The sequence below is a fragment of the Lathyrus oleraceus genome, chromosome 4 (genome assembly GCF_024323335.1).
Source record: "Lathyrus oleraceus cultivar Zhongwan6 chromosome 4, CAAS_Psat_ZW6_1.0, whole genome shotgun sequence".
Classification (NCBI taxonomy): Eukaryota; Viridiplantae; Streptophyta; class Magnoliopsida; order Fabales; family Fabaceae; genus Lathyrus; species Lathyrus oleraceus.
The window spans coordinates 16451615-16474374 of NC_066582.1; the positions used below are offsets into that span (position 1 = coordinate 16451615).

General features: G+C 40.5%; 1 pseudogene; it reads left to right on the plus strand.

Annotated features, from left to right (window-relative positions):
- Positions 1-20876: 20876 nt before the first annotated feature.
- Positions 20877-20976, plus strand: LOC127077152 (uncharacterized; annotated as a pseudogene).
- The last annotated feature ends 1784 nt before the right edge of the window (positions 20977-22760 follow it).

The following is a 22760-nucleotide window of genomic DNA, read 5'->3' on the forward strand; positions in this document are numbered from 1 at the left end:
TTAATGCTTTGTGCGCGTATCATGCCGTGTTCATAGGGCACTCTACAGAAAATTGTTGGGCACTTAAATACAAGATTCAAGACTTAATCAACCAGAACATCCTGACCTTCTCCGAAGAAAAACCGAATGTAAAGACAAATCCTTGGCCAAATCATAGTGGCGCGTCAGTCAACGTCGTGATTGAAGAGGCAAGTACCGAAGTCATACTGAAAGTTGAAGAGGTGAAGACTCCGATGTCCGTTGTATTACAAAAGCTTGAACAATTTGGGTTTTTAGAAGAGGTGCATGATGATTGCACATTATGCGAGTTCGATCCAGATATTTGCGAGTAGTTGAAAGGGTGCGTGCAGACACTAATGGACCAATGGTTAATACAGTTCTCCAAATCTCAAGAAGTAGAAGAAGTAGACGTGATTGAACCAATAACAATTGTATATAGGAAGAAGAAGGTTGAAGCTCCTCCCAAGAGGATTCAGCCGATTCATTTCCATGTTCCAACTCCGTTTCCGTATCAGAATACTAGGGCAGTGCCTTGGAATTATGAGACCACAGCGTATTTTAGAGGGAAAGAAATCTGCATTCTTGATACAGAAATTGTCAACATCGCTAGAGCGGGAGGCATGACTCGAAGCGGCCGTGTATTCGCTCCTAAATGCACTCCTAGGGTGTCTCTAGCACCCACAATTGTCTCGCCTAAAGAGAAGACAACTCTTACGCCGACTCCGCAGACAGGGGCAACTGTACTCGCCACTCCAACCGTGACGACTGCTCCAGTGTTGACGAAGGTTATTGACAATGATAAAGTTGCCGAGGCCGAAGCATCCAAGGGTAAAGGGCCGATGGTTGAAAAAGAACAGTCTGATGATCACAAGAAGGGTATCACCTTTGAGGAAAGTCAGGAATTCCTCAAACTGATCAAGAAAAATGACTTCAAGATTATTGAACAGTTGAACCAGAAGCCTTCCGAAATATCAATTTTATCTTTGTTGTTGAGTTCTGAGGCTCACCACAAGGCATTGCTGAAAGTTTTAAATACCGCTCATGCGATGCAAGATATCACGGTCGATCAATTCTACGACGTGGTCGCCAACATCACCGCCAGTAGGTATCTGGGATTTAATGAAGCACAGTTACCCCCTAAGGGAAAATCCCACAACAAAGCACTACATATTTCGGTCATGTACTGACTCTCTCTTATCCCGAGTCCTTGTTGATACTGGATCCTCGCTTAATGTACTACCAAAGTCCACATTAAGCCAGTTATAGTTCAAGGGGTCTGAAATGAGGACCAGTGCATTGATTGATCGAGCTTTCGATGGTTCCCAAAGGCAGGTAATTGGGGAGGTCGATTTGCCTATTTGTGTTGGACCACACCAGTTCGATATCACATTCCAAGTCATGGATATCAACCCAGCCTACAGTTGTCTGTTGGGTAGACCATGGATTCACGCCGTTGGGGCAGTCACTTCTACTTTACACCAGAAGTTGAAGTACTTGATAGATGACAAACTGGTGATTGTGTGTGGGGAAGAAGATTTGTTGGTTAGTGAACTCTCCTCCTTCAGATATGTTGAAACAGATGAGGGGATCATCGAGGTTCCGCTCCACTGTCTAGAATTTGAAGATGTCAGTTCCGCCTCCGCCAATAATAATCAATCATCCGCTACCATCCTATCCTCAGCGAAGAGTGCCAAGCAGACATTAGAGAAAGGTCCGCTTCCCGGTTGGGGTAAGGTCGTCAATGTGGCAGAAAAGCGCGACAGGTTTGGTATCGGTTATCACCCGGTAACACGCAAGGTGAGTCCGAAGAAAAAGCAATTCAACCCGATCAAGTTCAGCAGCGCCGACTATCAAAGTGAGCATACCGTGGTAGTCACTGGAGAGTCCAGTGGTAATAAGCCAGGGGCATCCAACCTCGTTCGCAGATGTCCTCCAGGATTCAAGCTTCCCAATTGGACGGCCACCGTGATCCCTATGGTGTACTCGGAAAAAACATAATACATTTTGTTTTCTTTGTCCCTCAACCCTGCTCGAGACGAGAGGATAGCTTGTAAGGGCCCCCATGTTTAAAAGTATTATTTGAATAAATAAAAGTACTTTTTGCATGCAAAACCGATGTTCCCTTTCTTTCAGTTATTTTCCGTTTTCACTAAAAACAACGAAATGGAAAAAGTTTTCTCTTTCTTTTTCCACTTTTTCTCAAAAAAGAAGCATACTAAAATAATCTCATCATATGCAGAGCAAATAAAACCATTGATTACGACATGGCTAAAATCAACTATGAATCTGGACTTCCAATCAACCAAGCTGAAGACAGCAGTGAGGAAGATTGAGAATTACTAGTTGAACTAGCACGACTCCTTGAGCACGAAGAGAAAGAGATTCAGCCATACAAAGAACCAGTGGATGTCATTAACTTGGGTTCTGAAACTGACAAAAAAGAGGTAAAAGTTGGGGCATCTCTTGCCAAGCATGTACACTCCGAGTTGGTAGAATTGTTGCGTGAATATGTTGACGTCTTCGCTTGGTCGTATCAAGATATGCCAGGGTTAGACACCAACATTGTTGAACATCACCTACTGCTCAAGCTCGAATGTCCTCCAGTCAAACTGAAGCTCAGAAGGACCAGACCCGATATGGCACTCAAGATCAAGGAAGAGGTTAAAAAGCAGCTAGATGCTGGCTTCTTAGCCATTTCTGAGTATTCGCAGTGGGTTGCTAATATCGTTCTAGTTCCAAAGAAGGATGGTAAAGTCAGAATGTGTGTATACTATCGAGACCTCAATAGAGCCAGTCCAAAGGATGACTTTCCTTTGCCTCATATTGACGTTTTGGTCGACAACACAGATCAATTATCCGTCTTTTCTTTCATGGATGGGTTCTCCGGGTACAATCAGATAAAGATGTCACCAGACGATATGGAGAAGACAACTTTTAGCACGCCTTAGGGAACTTACTACTACAAAGTCATGCCATTTGGCTTGAAGAATGCAGGGGCAACATATCAGCGCGCCATGGTAACACTCTTTCACGACATGATTCATGAAGAGATTGAGGTTTATGTCGACGACATGATTACCAAATCCAGAACTGAGGAAGATCACTTGGTAAATCTGAGAAAGTTATTTGTCAGACTCCGAAAGTTTAAACTGCGTCTGAATCCGGCAAAATGTACTTTTGGGGTCCGATCAAGTAAACTTTTGGGTTTCATAGTCAGTCAGAAGGGTATTGAGGTTGATCCCGTCAAAGTTCGAGCCATCCAAGATATGCCAGCCCCCCGAACAGAAAGAGAAGTCTGAGGCTTCCTTGGGCGACTTAATTACATCTCCAGATTCATATCTCACCTGACAGCTACCTGCGAACCGATTTTCAAATTGTTGAGAAAGAACCAATCGATTGTGTGGAACAACGATTGCCAAGGGGAATTCGATAAAATAAAAAAGTACCTGCAAGAACCACCAATCTTGGTGCCACCGGTTCCGGGTAGACCGCTCATTATGTATCTCACAGTGCTGGATGAATCCATGGGTTGCTTTTTGGGTCAACACGACGACACAGGCAAGAAAGAGCACGTTATTTACTATCTTAGCAAGAAATTCACTGAAAGTGAGACCCGATACTCACTTTTAGAGAAGACTTGTTGTGCTTTGACTTGGGTTGCTCGACACCTGAGACAATATATGATTTGCCACACTACTTTGTTGATATCCAAGATGGATCCAGTAAAGTATATATTTGAAAAGCCTGTTGTTACTGGAAGAATTGCCCGATGGCAAATGCTGCTAACTGAGTATCATATACAGTATGTGACCCAAAAAGCAATAAAGGGAAGTGTTCTGTCTGACTATCTCGCTCACCTTCCTGTCGAAGGTTATCAACCGTTGAGGTTTTACTTTCCAGATGAAGACATCATGTTTATCAGAGACTTTACTATGCCAGGCTTCGAGGTAAGCCCTGAGGAAGGCCCCGAACCAGGATCGTGATGGAAGCTCGTGTTCGACGGTGCTTCCAATGCCCGAGGTCATGGTATAGGTGTTGTTATCACTTCTCCAACTGGTTTCCATATTCCCTGTACCGCTAGATTGTGTTTTGACTGCACCAACAACATGGCAGAATATGCAGCATGTATCTACGGTTTAGAGGTGGCAATCGACTTGAGAATTAAAATACTTGAGGTATTCAGTGATTCAGCTCTGGTAATCAGTCAGGTGAAAGGCGATTGGGAGACTCGAGATAGTAAGTTGATACCTTATAAAGGGTATATCAGAAAACTGATACCCTATTTTGATGAAGTCTATTTTCATCATATTTTTAGGGAAGAAAATCAGTTAGCAGACGCTCTAGCCACACTGGCATCTATGGTCAAAGTCAAATGGAAGAGTGAAGCGCCATCCATCCAGATTGACCACTTAGATGAACCAACACATTGGCTAGCTGTCATACGGTGAACTGACTTTGATGTGTTCTTAATCGCAATGTCGCGGTTAGCAAGAGTCGCCACCGACTTTTCTTTTATCCTATAAGGAAAGGTGGAAAAGAACAGGAAAGACCTTAATTTAGATTCTTAGGTTCGGGAGGTATATTATACAAAGGGAAGGTGTTAGCACCCTTTGTATCCATGGTTATCCATGGGCTCTTAATTGCTTGATCACTTATGTTTGTCTGGAAAAAGTGGTTATGAATTGTTTAGAAAATGTTTTGAAAAGAGAATTTAACTTTGTAATGATTCTTGCATGAATGTATACAAAGTGGTTATCTCGTTTAGTTTAGAAAATTGTTTAGAAAAATATAACTCGGCAATGATTCTAGTACGAATGTATGCCAAGTGGTGATTTTCTAATGGAGGTTTTGAAAAGTGTGAGGTGTGAAAAGTAGTTTTAGTTGTGAGCAAGCATTTAGGAGTTATACCTACCCAAGGTCTTTATGGGCATTTCCTATCCTTATGAGGGTAAAACTGTCCTTACTATTGAGAAGTAAGTAGTTTTATCCTTTGGATGTAAAAGGGTCATCGTAGGGTCATCGATTGGTCATCGAAGGCAACAGTTGTGAGGATACCTTAGCATTCGAAGGGACTATCATCATTTAACCGTAGGCTACACCGAAGGGTCATCGAGGGGCAAAGGCAACATTCGAGGGACTATGATGATTTAACCGAAGGGTCTTTGCTAAGTGTATCCCCATATTCGCGGGGCATGACCGTAATACCATAATCGTAGGGTAACAAAGAGAGGTCCGAGATCACTTATTTAAAGGCAAAGTTTTACAATTAATTATATAGCCGTAATCAATTAGGTAATTAGGTCCGCATTAAAGTTAATGAAATCAATACATTAAAATCAGCTAGGTAATTTAGGATGAATCTCCACATTAAAATTAATTGAGTAATTCAGGGTGAATCTCCATAAGGGTATCCCACACATAAAGTGGAATACCTAGCCGGCCATTTCCTCGGGAATATGTAAACCTTTACACAATTCAGCACACGGGTTAGAACATCGAGGTAAAGTACAATTGAAAATTGCACTACAACACAACAGTCATAAAGTCAGACCAAATAATGCAGAATTATAATAAATTATGATTAGATAAACATAAGGTAGAACAGCAAAGAAACAAAACAGCCACTGCCTCGTTCGCTTCTGCTTCGCCTAGCGAAGGCTTAGCGAGTGCTCGCTACGTGCTCGCTTAGCGATGTGCTAGCGAGCGGCTGCTGGTTTTGAGCTTGATAGCAACATGATCTCCGGGACCCTGAACTTTGTGGCATTGAATTACAGGAATAGCATGGACAAACATTCAGGATATTCAAGCATATTTAAATTCGCAATTGAAATCAAATTACATATCCGAAAATTTAATCATGATGCCTTATGTATGTAGAGATTATCGATTAAAAGCATAAAACATTAGAGATACGCAAACCTGTTTGCAACCGAGCTGCGATGTTGAAGGGACTGACCACTCTTGGTATCGGATGGAATTGGGCGGCGGTAGCTTCGGAGCGGAGGAGCGGAGGAGCGGCCTTCAGGGTTTCTTTACTCGGAACTCTCTAAGGTAGCCTCCAGGGTTTCTGTGCCAGGGTTTCTGTCCGTCTTCGTCTCTGTCTTCCCCCCTGGTTCCCCTTTTTCTGACTGAAGCTTGGCTATTTATAATGCTCTTGTTGTGACCTAATGGGCTCAGAATGAAGCCCAAAAATTCTGATGTTCGCAAGCTTCGCTAGGCGAGGGAGTTGCTCGCCTAGCGAGCAAGCTAGTTTGGGCTTTTTCTGGATTTGGTGCTTCGCTGGGGCGAGTGTCATGACGAAGGGTTCGCTAGGCGAAGGAATTGCTCGCCTAGCGAGCGAGTTAGTTTGGGCCATTTTGGATTGAGTCCGTTGTGAGCTGGGCTTTTGTTCCTTTAAGGTCAATGCCTTGCAGAATAAGTTGGAGTGCTTCGAGAAATGTTTTTGCGAGATTAATGGGCAAATTTTGGGGTGTGACACTAGCAATTGAGGCAGATCCTGACGATAAGCCTTGGTTCTACGACATAAAGACGTTTCTGAAGAAACAGCAATATCCCGAGAGTATATCCATTACCGATAAGAAAGCTCTGAGAAGACTCTCTTCCAAGTTCTTCCTAAACGATGATGTACTATACAAGAGGAATTATGATTATGTACTGCTCAGATGCGTGGATAGACACGAAGCTAGTACAATCATAAAGTCCATACATGATCGCTCGACTGTGTGAGTCGAGAATGGGATACAAACTGCAAGTGCACAGTTCTATCGCGTAGTTTTAAAAGATATCGATCCCACAGGGACTTATGAATCGATATACCGTTATCTAAGGTTACTACGTAAAGCTAAGGTGAAAATGCTTGATTGTTTGGGGAAAAACTAAAAGCTAAACTAAGATCTAGATTAAATATTAATAAAACGGATATCGGTATGTAGTTCGTCAAAACTAGGGAATCAAGTCTTTGTCGGTTTCTTGGTTTTAAAATAAATCGTTTCAGTTAACTTTATTGGTTAAAGGTTTTATCTCAAACTCTCGCTCTGTTGAATAAACCATGATTTTATATTAATGTAGCTGTCACTTATAATTAAGTCAAAAACCATATTTTGAAAGCAATAAAGTTGCAGAAACTCTTTTTAAGAAAACACTGACCGTTTTAAACACCCTTATCTCAAACTCTCGCTCTGTTGACTTAGGTTATATAATTAAATCCAAATGCTTAACTCTCGTCCTCACATTCAATCTTTAAAAATACTTTTTGGAAAAGGTCAGAATTTAATTAACTCTAAAACTTGCTCTCGCCCTGATCTAGAATTAATGCCTAACTTACACTGTCCAGTTAAAACCTCAAACTCTCGCTCTATTGATTTTAACTTCTTTATGTCCTTTACTTTTGTAAAAAATCTTGTTATTAAACCTGTAAGTTGAGACCGTAAAAAGATTGATTTTAATTTTAAGTTTAAATAGACCGACTCAGTCTTGATCCCTTATTCTGCTTACTTTACATACCGATATCTAGGCGAATTAGCCAGACATGCTAAATAAACAAGAATACATATCATGCATAAACAGACTCATTCCAGGCAGATAATATAGATAAATAATAAAACAAAACATTAAATAATGATTAAAGAACCTGAATGCGTAATACAATAGTCTTGAACACTCCACCACAAGCCGGTAGGATTTGTTCTTGGAATCTTCAATTAAACAATAAATTAAACCAAGGAAATAAAACTAGAATCTAACGTAAGGTTAGATCCGATAAAAAGTTGCACAATAGTTTCCGGTGTAGAAACTATTATGCGAAAAATATCTAAATGCTAAAAAGGGAAAGGTAAATTGCAAGGGAAAAAAAAGAATGTAGAACTTGCAAAAGAAATAAATAAACAAGGTTAAGTTGCTGGAAAAGAAAATAAGCAAAAGCGTGAAAAGAAAGAAAATTGGCAAAGCTTCGGCAATGTGAGCGTGGAAAAACCGAGGAACCTTTTTAGGTTTTTGAAGTAGCTATTTATATTGGTGCTGGTAACTGCTTTTCGTTTCCCAAGGTCTTCAACGTGGCTAAATGCACGGCGTGGATATAGGACACAAACTCCTCAACGTCTCTTCAAGTCTTCTGAGGGCGTTACTTGCGCCAAAAAGGTAGTGGAATGGTGTGACGCTCGTCACACCATGTGTGACGTCCGTCACAAGGCTGTTTTGCGTGACGCTCGTCACGCACCCTGTGACGTCCGTCACAGGCACAGCATTGGTGACTTGTGCGCTTTGGGCTGGGCTTTGGCATTTGGTTCCTTTTCTCTCCTTTTTGCACCTCCTTTTCTTCCATTTTCACTTGTTCTTCAAAATAGACTACCTGCGACAAATAGGAAGAAAATACCACGTAATATCTCATAAAATGCAGTAAACCGAAATAAATAGTCATAGAATTTAATGGAATTAAGTCCTAAAATATGATATAATTTCGTGTTATCAATACACGAGGGTTGCGAGGGTGTACATGCGAAGGGTCCTGCTATGGCCAAAAAGATTCTTCGGGCTGGTTATTATTGGACGACAATGGAGGTTGATTGCTACAACTTTTTGAAAAGATGCCATAAGTGCCAGATATATGGTGATAAAATATTTGTGCCACCAACCTCGTTGAATGTTCTAACTTCTCCATGGCCCTTTTCTATGTGGGGCATCGATATGATTGGGATGATAGAGCCCAAAGCTTCCAATGGGTCGAGGCTGCTTCATATGCTAACGTCATTCGACAAGTGGTTACCCGGTTTATCAAGAAAGAGATAATTTGCCGCTATGGGATACCTAGCAAGATCATCATTGACAATGCTAGTAACCTCAATAACACTATGATGAGGGAGTTGTGCAAAGAATTTAAGATCGAGCACCATAACTCTTCACCATATCGACCCAAGATGAATGGCACCGTAGAAGCAGCTAACAAGAATATCAAGAGAATCGTCCAGAAGATGGTCAAGACATACAAGGACTGGCATGAGATGTTACCTTTCGCTTTGCATGGTTACAGAACCTCAATCCTCATATCCACTGGGGCAACTCTGTACTCTCTGGTTTATGGGATGGAGGTCGTCCTACCGATCGAAGTCGAGATTCCTTCACTCAGGGTCATCATGGAAGCAGATCTTGATGAAGCTGAATGGGTTCAATCTCAGTATGACCAGCTGAATCTAATTGAAGAGAAGTGTTTGACGGTCGTCTGTCATGGTCAGTTATACCAAAGACGTCTCAAACAAGCTTTTGATAAGAAGGTTCTTCCTCGTACGTGCCACGTTGGAGACCTCGTACTCAAGAGGTATTCCGCCATTCACTCAGACCCACGAGGCAAATGGACTCCCAACTATGAGGGACCTTTCGTAGTCAAAAAGGCCTTCCCAGGTGGGTCTCTAATTCTCACAACAATGGATGGGGAAGATTTCTCGCCAGTGAATGCATACATAGTCAAAAAATATTATGCCTAAAAAGAAATGATGCAAGCCCGCTAGATTAACCGCCGCAAGGTGAATCTAGGCAAAAATGACCATCCCGCTAGATTTACCTCATTTTATTCATAATTTTTTTTCTCCCATACATTATTTCTATTCAGTCTCTTTTCTTTCCCTTATCTTTTATAGCTTTTTTTTATGACAAAAAGGTAGAGAGGTAAAAGATTATTTAAGCACCTAAACCTTATGATTATTCTACTAATGCTTAATTTAACTATGAAGATTAATGTTATTTTGTTGCTAAAAGAATTTAATTAACTTGGATAGTGTAGCGGTAAATTCATGACCATTAGGCTATGGATAAACTTAACGTCAATAAAACCAGAGTCGCCACTACGCTTTTATTGTTTTCAAAGGAAAAATGGAAAAGTATGAACAAAACCCAAAGATAAGAAGTTTTCAAATCAAAACTAATAAAATGCCAGAGATTACAGGTAAGGGGTATGGTTACACAGAGGGAGGTGTTAGCACCCAAAGTGTCCTAGGTACTCATAGGTGTTGTACCCCTAAATTTGCCCTCCCCTTTCCCACCTATGCATCCAATCACTAGATCAGGAGATGACTTGCACACATTCATAATTCATCCACATGCATCATCCATCATGGATTCAGAAGAAACTTGGGCTCATAAAGCCAGGGTTTACACAGATATCAAAGTCCAAAGGCATGGTTTGATCACATCATCAGCATAGGAGATGTGAAACCCTAATGATAGTGGTAAAGGTGATTTCAACAAAGGTGTGACTAGATAATATAGGGCCTTCAAAACCCTAATTCCTCAAGACATGATCTCATGAAGCTTCCCTAGGCCTTGCCTTGGTCTTCAAAACCCTAATGCAGGTTCACACACTAGAGGACTGATGGTTGGAGCTTATGGCTTGATTCAAAAGACTTGCTTGAGGGGTAAGCCTCAGGGAAACCCTAATTTGGGAGATGGTGAATCAGATAAACTTGGTCGCCTAACTATGCATCCATGACCCATCAATCTTCACCCTTTACCAATATGTTTGGCCTAACTCTACTTTGGTCTTCTATGGGCATGAGTCTTGGCCTAAAGTCATGGCATTGCTCAGGTGATTGTGGATACACCTATGGCCTTGGTCATCCAAACAACCAGTATTCTTGTGACACAGGCCCATTGCTAATCATGCCATTTGATTCATGGATATCTCATTCAAACCCTTATCTTATACCCTCATATCATGGCCTTATTAACATATATTGTCAGTCAAGTTATGTTCTTTTTCAAAGTCAAGCATTCAAGTCATAAAAAAAATCTTTTGTAAAACCAATTTCAAATCATTTTTCAAACCATTTCACATCATTCTAAACCATCACATGTGATTCTACACAAAAAAGTACAAGTCTTGGCATTTTTGACCAATTGTTGACTTTGGTCAACAGTTGACTTTTTGATCAACTTTGACAAAAGTCCACCCAAAATCCAAAAACCCTAAATTTCACCCTAACCATTGATTCAATGTCCATTTACAAATAAATTACAAAGAAAATACAATTTTGACCATTTGTTGACTTTGGTCAACAATTGACTTTTTGGTCAACTTTGACCAAAGTCAACTTTCACTTGCTCTTGACCATCCAAACTTGACCTAGCCTTTTGCTTTGATGTGTCACCCAATCTTCATGCTTGGTTGTGCTTTCTCTCGATTGCTTCATTTCCAAGTAAATGACATTGTGTATACCATGCTTATTTTGAAATTTTGACTCACTAACCCTTGTCCTTGGTCTGCCCCAAATCAACTCCAAAGAGCTCTAATACATCACAACGCCATCCCTTGTGATCCACCATTCATTGTTCAAGCCAAAGACCACAGGAAAATCCAATGGAGTGCATGATTTCACTACTTGAGAATCCATGGCATAGTAGTTCTGGCCCTGCTACTACAGCAAGCCATTCAACATCTTGCAGCACACCACTACCTTGCTCTGTTGCAACTGAACAAGGTCATGAGGAACTTGTAAAGGACCCTGCAATGGACATTAGCACCAAGCATCATCAAGCATAAGCTGAGCTAAAACCTGAGTAGCAGCCTGCTGCATAAATACACCAGTGCGCCTATGAACCAGCTCACCTGTTACCAAAATGGGCATCAAAGCATTAATGTCCTGTAGTCTTTGCAGCACCACATCATGCTGCAATAATCCAAATGAGACCACATCAAAGCAGTGAGTTTGCAAGACTTGCTACCATGTTGAGCATCCAATGCATTGGCCATAAACCTGCCGATAACCAAGCCAAAACCATAATAGGGTGGCAAGACTATGATGCAGGAATTTGGAAGTGATTTATGAGCATTACCCTACAAACTGGTATAGCAAGGTGCAATTGGTAATACACTGATCCTGCATTCTACAATAGTCAAAGTAGCAACATCACAAACTATTAAATCACCCTGAGCTTTACACAATCAACCAAGCATCCAACCATAAACCTTCTGCAGTTGTCCTTTGACCAAAGCCAAAACCAGCCTGCTACAATGGTCCTTCTTGGCCTGTACCAGTTCACAACACCAGACCTGACACTACTTAACATGGTCCCTAAATTCAACCAACCAAGAACCATCATGAACCTGTAGCCAGCACACTTGGAGCCATGCCTAACATAAGCAATAAAACAGAGCCATAATGGTATAGGATAAAGGGGAAATACATGTTGCAAAGCCAGAGCTGAAGCTAGCTTCATCGTGCTACAGGTGCACAAGTCTTGACATAGCAAACCTATGAGAGAAACAAGGTCATACATGCCAATTCATCCAAAAGTTAACACTGAAAACATCCTGCAATGCAAAAGCCAACCAGCAATTAACTGAAAGCTCACCACAAGCCAAACAAGGCAGTCCTACAACATGAAGCATGTCAACCCATGAGTGGAACTAGCTATGCACAACATCAGACATGAGGCAAACCAAGATCATCCTGCAGTGAAGCCAATTATAAGTCAGTGGCATCATGACCCTGAACCAGTCCACAAAACATCAAACATAACCACCTGCATGATGCCTATCAAGCTTGTACATCAGAGTTGCAGATCTATTGCAAAACAAGACCATAAGAAATACATAGATGTCACATACCTAACTTGGTTAATGCAACTCAAAGGCCATTCAAGTATGCTGCAACAAAGCCAATGAGGCCAAGGTAAGCAAAGCAATCGATTCTACAAACCATAATTCATTTCTCAACAAACATCAATTCAAAGCAAACAAAAATCTGCAGCCACTCTATAAGTCAGAATAGAAATACATAAACAATTCTACAATGCATATTGTGGTTCAAAACATGGTCAACACGAATATATACAAGGCAGTAATCACATAAACCCAATTGTAGAACCTTCCTGCAATAATGTGAAGCTTGCATCAAGCCACCAAAACCTGTCATTAAGCAATGCCAGACACAATTTCACAAACCAACACAGTGGACTTGCAATGAATTTGCTTGTGTTGCAACAATGTATACTGGTCATGACATTACACCAAACTGTATACAAGTCCTGCACCACAAAACCCATAACACAATGTCTAAACAAGTCACAACAAGCTAATGCAGGCCAAGCGGCTGGATCGACAGTAGCTGATATCCATAGATAGGGGAGGTAGGGATTCTAAAGTTTGAAGTTTATCCCCTAGGTGTAGGCCAAGTCTATGGTGGTGATTAATCCACCGATTATAAAAGGTTGCCTGCCTCTAGCACATAAGGTGCGGATATGATGAAAGAGAAAGGAGGCGGCGTTTACCTGAGTATCTGGTTCGAAGACGCACTGGAGGAAAAATAGTTCCTTTGAGTTGACCTTGCTGTTGTTTGGCCTTCCAAAAACTGTGTTTTGCAAGATGCGGATAAAGTACCGGATAGTGGGGTTATGTATATGGGAGAGAAGGAGCTCTTCCCAGTTGTAGGTATCTATACCGGAAATTTTCTTAAAAAGGCCGAAAACACCAACTGTGTTCCAGTTTGAGGTTGGAGGGATTCTGGCGTGCAGCAGACCTTCTGTGGGAAATTGTAGCATGGTACTCAATTGGTTTTGGGTTAGGGAGTACTCGGTGTTAAACATCCGGAAGGTTGCGGTACCGGTTAAAAATTCGTCTTCACCGGCGGGAGTGGTGTAGTCGTATGAACTTAAGAATTCTAAGGTTAGGGATGGGTAGGTGGGTTGATTATGAGTGCAAAGGAAGGTTAAGTTGGCTTGACGGAGCATCCATTCGATACCTTGGAGTAGGCCTAATTGTTGTAAACAAGGTAAATCGGGGTACCTGGTGGAAGCGACGCCTCGCTGTTGGAAACGCTCGAATTGCTCCCTTTGATAATTGTCATCTTCGGATCGGAAGATGATATTTCCGAAATTCTGATTTCCCGCCATTGTGATGAATGAATTTTGAGGGGGTGATTTGGAAAGAAGAAAAAAAATGTATTTGATAGGAGAGAATTGTTTGTGGTGAATGAAGGAAGGTTTGGTGGGTATTTATAGGAGAAGAATTTGGAAGGTGGAAAGAAAAAGTGGTTGAAAAGTAATTAAGTGTGGTTAAATGAAAAATGAATGGGGAAGGTAAAAAGTTAAAGATGTAACGTTCGTCTCCAACGGCTCCTTAACGTTCACTAGTCTGAGTAGTGTTACGCTCGTCACAGGGGTGTGACGCTCGTAACAGGCAATAGGCGTGCCGTCCGTTATGGATAGTGTGACGCTCGTCACACATTCCTTTTTGGAAAGGCTTCAGTGGCGTTTCACAAAATCACTTTGGTATAGGATTTAATTTTTGTTATTTATTTTGTTTTGTTTTGCTTATGATCAGTTTAGTCTGCAGTTTAATTTATTGTGCACGCTTAATCTGCTTTGTATAATAATAATTCATAGGTAGCAACAGTAGAGCATAATAGCTATTGCATAATAAAATTAAATAAACAGCTTCAATAAAAATGATCATAATGTAATACAGGAAAGGAAAACAATGAAATGAAAGAAAAAAATAAATGCGAACACGAATTCAAATAACATTAATGAAAAATCTAATTTAAAACTAAATAACTTAGAAAAATAACTAAACTCTATCCCTCTGTACGATCTCTGGCCGGAGGAGCAAAAGAGTTAACATGATGTAGCAACTCGTGAAACTGATTCGTCATACTGCTCATGTATCCTAGAACTTCGTGTCTCATGTTAGTAAATTCTCCTCTGAGGGCGTCTTGTTCTGACATCAAAGCTTCAATGGCGGTGTTATAATCAGTTCCGGGCATATGATGTCGGAGGTCAGGTATGGCTGATTCTTCGGTCTGAACAGGCTGAGGAGGAGGGTCAATATCATGATAGCCGGATGGTGTCTGAGGGTCAGATTCAGCATGAGGGATCTGGTCAACATAATTCTCATAGTCATTACAAATCTCATAATCCTGGATGGATTCAGTGGATCTAGCAGGAGTTGGGGTTTCATTCAGGTTATAGAGCCAGTTCCTTTGGTTATGAACACTAGTCCTAGGATCGGGCATGGTGAATAGGCAGAGAACCTGGTTATCAATAATAAGCTCAAACTCATCAGTCCCTAGGTTTGCTATAAACATAGTGTTGAAGAGGAAGGGTATACTCATAGTAGTAATGCCACAAAAAGGGTTTAGGTCAAGCATAGGCTGACGTAATCCAATAGCATTACCTATCATAGTTATCAAACCGCCTATTCTAATGGGTGCTCGCTCATCCTGGATAAGGTGGTCCAAATTAGCTAACATAAAAGTGGCACCGTTTACTGGACGGTTCTGGGAAGCACAAAATATGATGAAGAGTTCATCACGTGAAACTGAAGTACTATTTGGCTTCTTCCCAAATAAAATGTGGGTCAGGATCTTATGGAAATAGCGAAAGGTCGGGTTGTGTATGTTTCTAGAGAGAAACTCATGTTCTTCGGGCTCATCATTTCCAGTCAGCCTACCCCAAAAGTGTTCAAGCTCTCTATATTCAAAAAGTTCTTCCTGGCTTACAGTGAATGTATCAAAGGAGGTAGGGAAACCCAAAAGGTTGGTGAAGTCTCTAATATTAAATTGGTACTCCATATTGAACATTCTGAACTGGATAAAACCTCTGCTAATTCCTTTTCCATGGCTGGGTAGATAGATTAATGAGCTAAGGAATTCTAGTGTGAGTCTCCGGTAGGTGGTGAAATGTCTCAGGATAGGGGATGTCTCCCATCCAATCTGATTCAGCAAATACAGGACACTCTGTCTCAGTCCAAGGGCAGTCATAGCCCAATCATCAGCATATAAACTAGGTAGCATCTCTCTAGCGGCTAGTTCTTCAAACTTTTGTTTCTGAGCCATTCCTCTGAACTTGATACCCATACGATCAATATGTCTCATCTGGTTAGTGTTAGCTAGAGAAAAGAAAACATGAGTTTAAGTCAGGATTTGGCCAAATGCCGAAAGAAGAAAAAATTATTATTATTATATTTTTTTTCTTTTTGAATAAATCAAGAATGAATGCTAAACAGAAATTAAAAGAATAATTAAGAAAGAAATAGGGAAATGATAATAATAGAATAATAAAATAACAAACTAATTTGTGGGTTGTCTCCCACTAAGCGCTTTGTTTAAATGTCGCAAGCTCGACAAAGAAACTGTTAAATATAATCTATAGGTCCTGGGGGCGTTTCGTCTAAGTGTAGGATTTGCGAGTCCTCGTTGGTTTCCGCATAGTGATAGTGTTTCAGACGTTGCCCGTTTACGGTGAACGGTTCTGTAGATTTTCCTTTTATTTCTACCGCTCCACTGGGAAAGATTTTAGTGATATGAAAAGGCCCTGACCATCTGGATCGTAGTTTTCCCGGGAATAACTTTAGTCTAGAGTTAAATAAAAGTACTGCGTCGCCTTGCTTGAAGATTTTCCTCGATATACGCTTGTCATGCCATTGTTTTGTTCTTTCTTTATAGATTCTGGCATTTTCATAGGCGTCTCTTCTGAGTTCCTCTAATTCGTTTATGTCAAGGATTCTCTTTTCACCGGCGGCTTTATAATTCCAATTTAGATTTCTAATAGCCCAATAGGCTTTATGTTCTAATTCTACCGGGAGGTGACAGGATTTTCCATAAATGAGCTTAAATGGGGTCGTCCCTATGGGGGTTTTATAAGCAGTTCGGTAAGCCCACAAAGCTTCTGGTAATTTCAATGACCAATCTTTCCTTGAAGTGGCGACCGTTTTTTCTAGTATTTGCTTGATTTCTCTGTTAGATACTTCCACTTGTCCACTGGTTTGAGGGTGGTAAGGTGTTGCTATCCTATGTCTTACTCCATACTTAAGTAGTAGTTTTTCGAGTACCTTGGATATAAAGTGTGATCCATCATCACTGACTACTATTCTTGGGATGCCAAATCTCGGAAATATTATATTTTTAAAGAGTCTAGTTACTACTCGGGTGTCATTTGTTGGAGAAGCTACAACTTCGATCCATTTTGATACGTAGTCAACTGCCACGAGTATGTATTTGTTACCGAAAGAGGATGGAAAGGGTCCCATGAAGTCTATTCCCCACACGTCGAAAATCTCTACTTCCAAAATACCTTTTTGTGGCATCTCGTCACGTCTAGATATGTTTCCCGTGCGTTGACATCTGTCACACTCCTTAATAGCCGCATGTACGTCCTTCCATATAGTTGGCCAATAAAAGCCGGCTTGTAGGATTTTAGAGCAGGTCTTGGATGTACTTGTGTGTCCACCATAAGGAGCGGAGTGACAGTGTTGGATTATATTTTCTACTTCTTCTTCGGGTATACATCGACGGAAAATACCATCGGGGCCTCTTTTGAAAAGTAAGGGATCATCCCAGTAATAGTGTTTTATGTCGTAGAAGAATCGTTTCTTCTGCTGGTAAGATAAAGTAGGTGGAACTATTCCGGCAGCTAAATAATTGACTAGATCAGCGTACCATGGTGTGACGGATATAGCTAAGGTGGTTTCTACTTGCATGTCGGAGTTGCTCTCTTCCAAAGTAGCTATAAGTTTGTCATACGAGAAATCATCATTAATTGATGTTCTTTCCGGTTCAAGGTTCTCAAGTCTAGAGAGGTGGTCTGCTACTACGTTTTCAGTTCCTTTCTTGTCCTTGATTTCTAAGTCGAATTCTTGTAGCAACAAGATCCATCTTAGGAGTCTAGGTTTAGCATCCTTTTTTGTTAAAAGGTACCTGATAGCAGCGTGATCAGTGTAGACTATTATTTTGGCTCCTACCAAGTAAGAACAAAATTTATCTAGCGCAAATACCACTGCTAGGAGTTCTTTCTCGGTAGTGGCGTAATTAATTTGCGCTTCATCCAGGGTTCTGCTTGCGTAATATATTACGTGAAGCTTTTTATCCTTTCGTTGTCCTAAAACAGCACCTACAGCATAATCACTGGCATCGCACATTATTTCGAATGGTTCATTCCAGTCTGGTGTCTGCATTATGGGTGCGGAGATCAATGCTTGTTTAAGTGTTTGAAATGCTTTTAAACAGTTATCGTCGAATATGAATTCGGCATCTTTCATCAATAGTCCGGTTAAAGGTTTAGTTATCTTAGAGAAGTCTTTGATGAATCGTCGGTAAAAACCGGCGTGTCCTAAAAAGCTTCGTACTTCTCTCATGGTTCTTGGGGGTTGAAGATTTTCGATTACCTCTATTTTGGCTTTGTCTACTTCAATTCCTCTGTTCGAGATGATGTGTCCTAAAACAATTCCTTCTTGTACCATAAAGTGGCACTTTTCCCAGTTAAGTACTAAGTTTACTTTTACACATCGCTCAAGGACTCTTTCTAGGTTTTCAAGGCATTCTTCGAAACTTTGTCCGTATACAGAAAAGTCATCCATAAATACTTCCATGATGTTTTCGAGAAAGTCGGCGAATATTGCCATCATGCATCTTTGAAAGGTTGCAGGGGCATTACACAGACCAAACGGCATTCGTCTATAAGCGAAGGTACCAAAAGGGCACGTGAACGTTGTCTTTTCTTGGTCATCAGGGTGAATTGGTATTTGAAAGAAGCCTGAATAACCGTCTAGATAACAGAAATGTGAATGTTTTGCTAATCGTTCTAACATTTGGTCAATGAATGGTAAAGGGAAATGATCTTTTCGGGTTGCTTTGTTTAGTTTCCTATAATCAATGCACATTCTCCATCCCGATTCGATTCGTTTAGTTATAGTTTCCCCTTTTTCGTTTTCAATAACGGTTATGCCTCCTTTCTTTGGTACAACGTGTACAGGGCTAACCCATTTGCTATCGGATATAGGATATATAATACCTGCTTCCAATAACTTGGTTATTTCTTTTCTTACTACCTCACTCAGGATCGGATTTAGTCTTCTCTGGTGTTCCCTAGAGGTTTTACAGTCTTCTTCTAACATGATGCGGTGCATACAAATAGAAGGGCTTATTCCTTTAAGATCGGTGATGTGGTATCCTAGTGCGGTGGGGTACTTCCTTAAGATATGTAGGAGTTTTTCTGTTTCGAGTCTTCCTAGATCTGCATTAACTATCACAGGTCGTTCAAGTTCTAAGTCTAGGAATTCATATCTCAGATTTTTGGGAAGTGTCTTCAGCTCAGGGGTTGGTTTGTTAAGACATTGCGTAGGGTCCGGTGTTATTGCTAAACATTGGTTAGGTTTGTCTTCTAAAAGATAGTCTGATGATTTGTCTTCTCCTAACTCTGCTTCTTTTATGCATTCATCGATGATATCCATGAAGTAACATGTATCTTCTATTGCAGGTGCTTTCAAGAATTGGGAAAGAATGAATTCAATTTTCTCTTCACCTACTTCGAAGGTGAGTCGTCCTCGTTTTACGTCTATGATTGCACCGGCAGTTGCTAAGAATGGTCTTCCCAGTATAATGGGTGTAATATCATCTTCTCTAATGTCCATAATTGTAAAATCAGTGGGAATGTAAAACTGACCTATGCGTACGGGAACGTTTTCAAGGATTCCTACAGGATATTTGATGGAACGATCTGCTAGTTGCACAGACATTTTGGTCGGTCTTAATTCTCCCATTTCCAGTTTCTTACATATGGATAAAGGCATAACGCTAATTCCGGCTCCTAAATCGCATAAAGCTTTGTCGATGACAAATTTTCCTATGTGACAGGGTATAGAGAAACTACCCGGATCCTTGAGTTTAGGAGGCATGTTTTGGGTTATTGCGCTACATTCGGCAGGGAGTGTAACGGTTTCGCTATCCTCAAGTTTCCTCTTATTAGAAAGGATTTCTTTTAAGAATTTAGCATATGAGGGCATCTGCGTAATAGCTTCGGTGAACGGAATTGTAACGTTTAATTGTTTAAGGAGATCAACAAATTTTCTAAATTGGCCCGCATCTTTGGTTTTAACAAGCCTTTGAGGGTAAGGTATAGGTGGTTTGTAAGGTGGTGGAGGTACATAAGGTTTGTTCTTTTCTAGGGTTTCCTTATTACTCTCTTCCTTTTCCTTAGGTTCACTTTCCTCAGTTGATTTCTTAGGGTTTTGGTTTTCTATCCTTGGATCAGACGGTCCTTCCACTTCCGTTCCACTTCTTAATATAATTGCATGAGCTTGGCTTCTCGGATTAGGTTGGGGCTGTCCAGGGAATGTACCAGTTGGGGCAGCAGTAGGTGCTTGTTGTTGAGCTACTTGTGATATTTGTGTTTCCAGCATTTTGTTATGGGTAGCCAAGGCATCTACTTTGCTTGCTAGTTGTTTAAGTTGTTCGCCAGTGTGTACATTCTGGTTTAAGAAATCTTTATTGGTTTGTTGTTGGAAAGCTATAAAGTTTTCCATCATGATTTCCAAGTTGGATTTTCTAGGGGTATTATTGTTAGGCATGGATGGGTTCGGTTTCTGATATCCCGGAGGTATAGATGGGGCTTGATTTGGAGACTGTCCAGGTGCGTACAAAGCATTATTACTCTTATATGAAAAGTTTGGATGGTTCTTCCAATTTGGGTTATAGGTATTCGAATAGGGGCTTCCTTGAGCATAGTTTACTTGCTCTGCTTGGATTCCTGTCAAGAGTTGACAGTCCGTAGGAGTGTGGTCTTGGATTCCACAGACCTCGCAATTCTGAGTTATAGCAACCACGGCGGCTGGGGGTGATACGTTTAAACTTTCAATTTTCTGGACCAAAGCATCCACTTTTGCATTAACGTGATCAAGGTTACTTATCTCGTACATGCCAGTTTTCGTTTGAGGTTTTTCCACCGTTGTTCGTTCGGTTCCCCACTGATAGTGGTTTTGGGCCATGCTCTCGATAAGCTGGTAAGCATCAGCATAAGGTTTGTTCATTAGTGCACCACCTGCAGCGGCGTCTATTGTTAACCTTGTGTTGTATAAGAGACCATTATAAAATGTGTGAATTACTAACCAGTCTTCCAAACCATGGTGTGGGCAAAGTCTCATCATGTCTTTGTATCTTTCCCATGCTTCGAAAAGAGACTCGTTGTCTTTCTGTTTAAATCCGTTTATCTGGGCTCTTAACATAGCTGTTTTGCTTGGCGGAAAGTATCGGGCAAGAAAAACTTTCTTCAACTCGTTCCAGGTGGTGACTGAGTTGGAAGGGAGAGATTGAAGCCATCTTCTAGCGCTATCTCTTAATGAGAAAGGAAAAAGACGAAGTCGAATTGCCTCTGAAGTGACACCATTAGCTTTAACAGTATCAGCGTATTGAACAAATACAGATAAATGAAGGTTTGGATCCTCGGTAGGATTTCCAGAGAATTGGTTCTGTTGCACAGCCTGCAACAGCGAAGGTTTAAGTTCGAAGTTGTTTGCTTCGATTGCGGGCGGAGCAATACTTGAATGCGGCTCATCTTGCGATGGAGCGGCGTAATCTCTAAGAGCACGAGCTGGTTCTGCCATCTCGGGTGAAAGAAGAAGATCTTTGAGGTCAGGAAATTCGATAGGAGGGAGATTGTTTTCAGCACGGTATTCCCGAATTCGTCGTAAGACTCGGAGATACAGTTCGATATCGTTGATTCGTAAATAGAGCGGTTCGCCTTGTGAGCGAGTGCGTGGCATACAAATCAACGAAAGAAAGAATAGAAGAAAAAGAAACCTTAGTCTCTACAGCGTAACGGAAGAGTTACGATATCGATTAAATAAAAGTCCCCGGCAACGGCGCCAAAAACTTGATCGCTCGACTGTGTGAGTCGAGAATGGGATACAAACTGCAAGTGCACAGTTCTATCGCGTAGTTTTAAAAGATATCGATCCCACAGGGACTTATGAATCGATATACCGTTATCTAAGGTTACTACGTAAAGCTAAGGTGAAAAATGCTTGATTGTTTGGGGAAAAACTAAAAGCTAAACTAAGATCTAGATTAAATATTAATAAAACGGATATCGGTATGTAGTTCGTCAAAACTAGGGAATCAAGTCTTTGTCGGTTTCTTGGTTTTAAAATAAATCGTTTCAGTTAACTTTATTGGTTAAAGGTTTTATCTCAAACTCTCGCTCTGTTGAATAAACCATGATTTTATATTAATGTAGCTGTCACTTATAATTAAGTCAAAAACCATATTTTGAAAGCAATAAAGTTGCAGAAACTCTTTTTAAGAAAACACTGACCGTTTTAAACACCCTTATCTCAAACTCTCGCTCTGTTGACTTAGGTTATATAATTAAATCCAAATGCTTAACTCTCGTCCTCATATTCAATCTTTAAAAATACTTTTTGGAAAAGGTCATAATTTAATTAACTCTAAAACTTGCTCTCGCCCTGATCTAGAATTAATGCCTAACTTACACTGTCCAGTTAAAACCTCAAACTCTCGCTCTATTGATTTTAACTTCTTTATGTCCTTTACTTTTGTAAAAAATCTTGTTATTAAACCTGTAAGTTGAGACCGTAAAAAGATTGATTTTAATTTTAAGTTTAAATAGACCGACTCAGTCTTGATCCCTTATTCTGCTTACTTTACATACCGATATCTAGGCGAATTAGCCAGACATGCTAAATAAACAAGAATACATATCATGCATAAACAGACTCATTCCAGGCAGATAATATAGATAAATAATAAAACAAAACATTAAATAATGATTAAAGAACCTGAATGCGTAATACAATAGTCTTGAACACTCCACCACAAGCCGGTAGGATTTGTTCTTGGAATCTTCAATTAAACAATAAATTAAACCAAGGAAATAAAACTAGAATCTAACGTAAGGTTAGATCCGATAAAAAGTTGCACAATAGTTTCCGGTGTAGAAACTATTATGCGAAAAATATCTAAATGCTAAAAAGGGAAAGGTAA